Below are 2,855 nucleotides of genomic sequence, written 5' to 3'. Positions count from 1 at the left end.
CCGGGGGGGGGGGAGCCGATTGCAGCTTGCACCCGTCAGGTTGCACCCCTCCCTCCCCGAATCAGTTCCTCCAAAAACAGACGGCATCTTTGCCTTTCCGCGTAGCGAACACGAGCCAACACCTCCAGTCCGGAGGAAGAATCCGTCCTCGGCTCCAACCGAGCATGGCGGCTCTGCCCGCGCCCGCTCCCCGGGCACCACCGGCGCACGGATGCCTCGCTCAGGAGGGACAGCACGGGAGACAGATTCACTGCGAAAGCCAGATGCTGAAGCGCACTGCGGTGTCATTAGGGACCCTCTAAACACCCGCCTGCAGCGACAGACCTGGGAACTGCCAAGCAGACGGCCCGCGCTGTGTGCGGGCCCTGCTGGCACACCGCTCGGTGAAAAACTGGGTGATAGCGGGCATTCACTAAGGCTTTTTTACCGCAGAAATTGTTTGGAACCGCTACTCGGAACAGCTGCTCTATCCTGAACACAAATTTTGCCCTGCACAAGTGGTTTTTTAGGCTGGAAGGTTCAGGTGTACGAATTTCAGCCGGCATATTCTGGTTGGCATGTTGCTCCCCGCTTTTTTTCCCTCCCCTCCCTCCACCTGACCAGGTAACAGCACACGGTGCCTTAGACCCCAGCGGGGCCAGAGCTTTCCCTTTGCACAAGCAGCACTAGCAAAACCGCACTTTTCCTTCCTTCCCGGGCCCTTCGGTAGCGACATGGCCTTCAGGGGCCGTCAGAGCTGCAGGATGTTCGCGTTCAGTACCGACTGCGTGACGGATGGCCAAAAAGCAGGGTCTGCCAGAACTGGGGGACAGTCAGGAAACCTGTCACTACTCTCTCTGTTTAAGAGGAGCTTTGGGGATAATAGTCCAGGATTTTAAAACAGAATTTTTTACCCTGAAGCTCCCAGTTACTCTCCAGAAACCGGCTTCCTGGCAAGCATCGGCGGATGCGCAGTGGCGTCTGTCTGCTCTGGTGATGCTGCTCGTGCAGCTACAAGACGAGCCCCTGAGGTACGTGTGCGTTAACCAATTTGGCCTGTTCTGGTTTCTAACCACTGTGCACCCATTATCATTATCAGTACAGCACCAGTAAGGCCTGCAAAGACTGAGACCCCTCCTCTGTATACACACAAACCTCCGGAGAGCCAGGCTGGGTGAGCATCTGTAATGTAAATAGACCAGAAAAAAGTCAGTGGGGAAACCGAGGCACGAGATGGAGATGGGATCCACCCAAAAGGACAGTGACCGGGGCGATGCTCCTCTAAGCCCCTCTGCATCCTGGCTAGCTTTTCCCCGGGGCAGCTGGTTTACCAAGCGGCACTGCGGTGGGTTAGCCACGTCGATGCGTGGCTCGGTTTCCTATACAGCCACAGATGTCAGGCACCGATACTCTGGTGTCTTCCCTCTTTGATTAAAGAGTGAATTAAATGGTCTTCTGAACAAGACGCACGCTTTGCAGGAGAGGAAAAGTCCTTTAAAATCAATAGCGGGGGAAGGTGAAAAATCCTCTCCATTAACAAGTAGGAAAAAAGCTACAAGCGGGCAGGCTGATCGCTTCCGAGAGCTACAGCCCGGCGGGGCAGGACGCGACACCCACGGCAGATTTCAGAGCCCCACGGGGCTGGACCCCGCTCCTGCCTGCGATTACCCCTCACCGCGGGCTGGCTCTTTTTTCCGCGGGCTGGCTCTCCCTGCCTGCATTTCGTGCTTGCAGACCAGAGATTAAATATGAGCCTTGGGAACGGGTAGGGACTGGTGGGCAAACAAGCAGAGGGCTGTCCCTTGCTGTAAGATACAGTTAGAAGGGGGCAGGGGGGGAATTTATAGGAATAAGCAAAGCTCGCCCATGTGATTTAAGATGCTGATGAGCTGCTGGAACGAAGAGGAGCAGAGAACACGGCTGCCGGTGACCAGCTCTTGGGTATTTCCCAGGCCTGCCCGTTAATTCCCGAGGGGCTGGGGGTCAGCCCGCAGCGGTGGCCGCTCCCGTAGCCAGCGCGTCTCCCCTGCACCCCCAGCGCGTCCGGCGGCCCTCAGAGGAGGACGGCAGCTCTGCAGTATGCTGGGTAAACCCTTCTTTAACCACCCCTTCAGGAAATGGCTGTCATTGTACAGACAGTAGGGCAACCAAGCAAACGCTACAGAGAAGCTGAACCGTATTTTCAGGCAGCCACGACAATCTCCGCTAGCCGGCACATACCCACCCGTCGTTTCGGATGCGGTAATTGCAGGCACACGTTGAAGTACACTTCAGCAAGGGAGGGGGGAATTATACGTATGCTGCTAGCACTGCTCGTGGGGACTGTGTCACTCGGGCCCCTCGGAGCATCTCAGACAGAGAGAGGAAGATTGTGTATGGAGAAGGGGAAAACATTAACTTCAGCGGCTGCTTCGCACTAAGTTTTAAGGTGTCAGCTTCTCATTTCTTCCATCAGGATCATTCTCCCCAATTACATGGATTAGATGAATCTCTTTAAAGCTAGCTTATGTATGACAGCCATGCAATTATTTTACATTAAGCACGGCTTCATGCACAGAAACCTGCCTGTTAACTCCTGTCCTTCACATAGCATGGGCAAACATGCAGCGGGCAGTGCTTCTCTGCTCGTCCCTCCAGCCCCGAGGCTGGAAGCTGCTCCGTTCAGACTAAGCCCTGTGCGCAGGCTGTGTTTTTAAACGGAGCAGAGCTCACACTCCAGTTTACTTATGCTGGCATGGTCCGGGCCCAAACAGGCACCGCACTGTGGATGATGGAGAGGAGAAAGGTGGCATTTCAGCTCTTGTGGTACCCCCTCCACTTTCTTGGAGGCTGAAACCGAGGGTCCAGCCCAAAGCCCCCATGCCTGCTGGCACGCT

At 55.7% G+C, this 2,855-nt stretch overlaps 1 protein-coding gene across 1 annotated transcript in view; it reads right to left on the bottom strand.

Moving 5' to 3' along the window:
* Positions 1-2,855, bottom strand: part of TSPAN32 (tetraspanin 32) — a gene marked incomplete at its 3' end in the record, with an annotated part of 10,470 nt that overhangs the window by 3,210 nt on the left and 4,405 nt on the right. The window lies entirely within an intron of this gene.

This window comes from Phaethon lepturus, unplaced genomic scaffold (genome assembly GCF_000687285.1).
Source record: "Phaethon lepturus isolate BGI_N335 unplaced genomic scaffold, ASM68728v1 scaffold18874, whole genome shotgun sequence".
NCBI classification, from domain to species: domain Eukaryota; kingdom Metazoa; phylum Chordata; class Aves; order Phaethontiformes; family Phaethontidae; genus Phaethon; species Phaethon lepturus.
The sequence above is the reverse complement of the archived record's forward strand: the minus strand, read 5'-3'. Positions and strand labels throughout refer to the sequence as shown.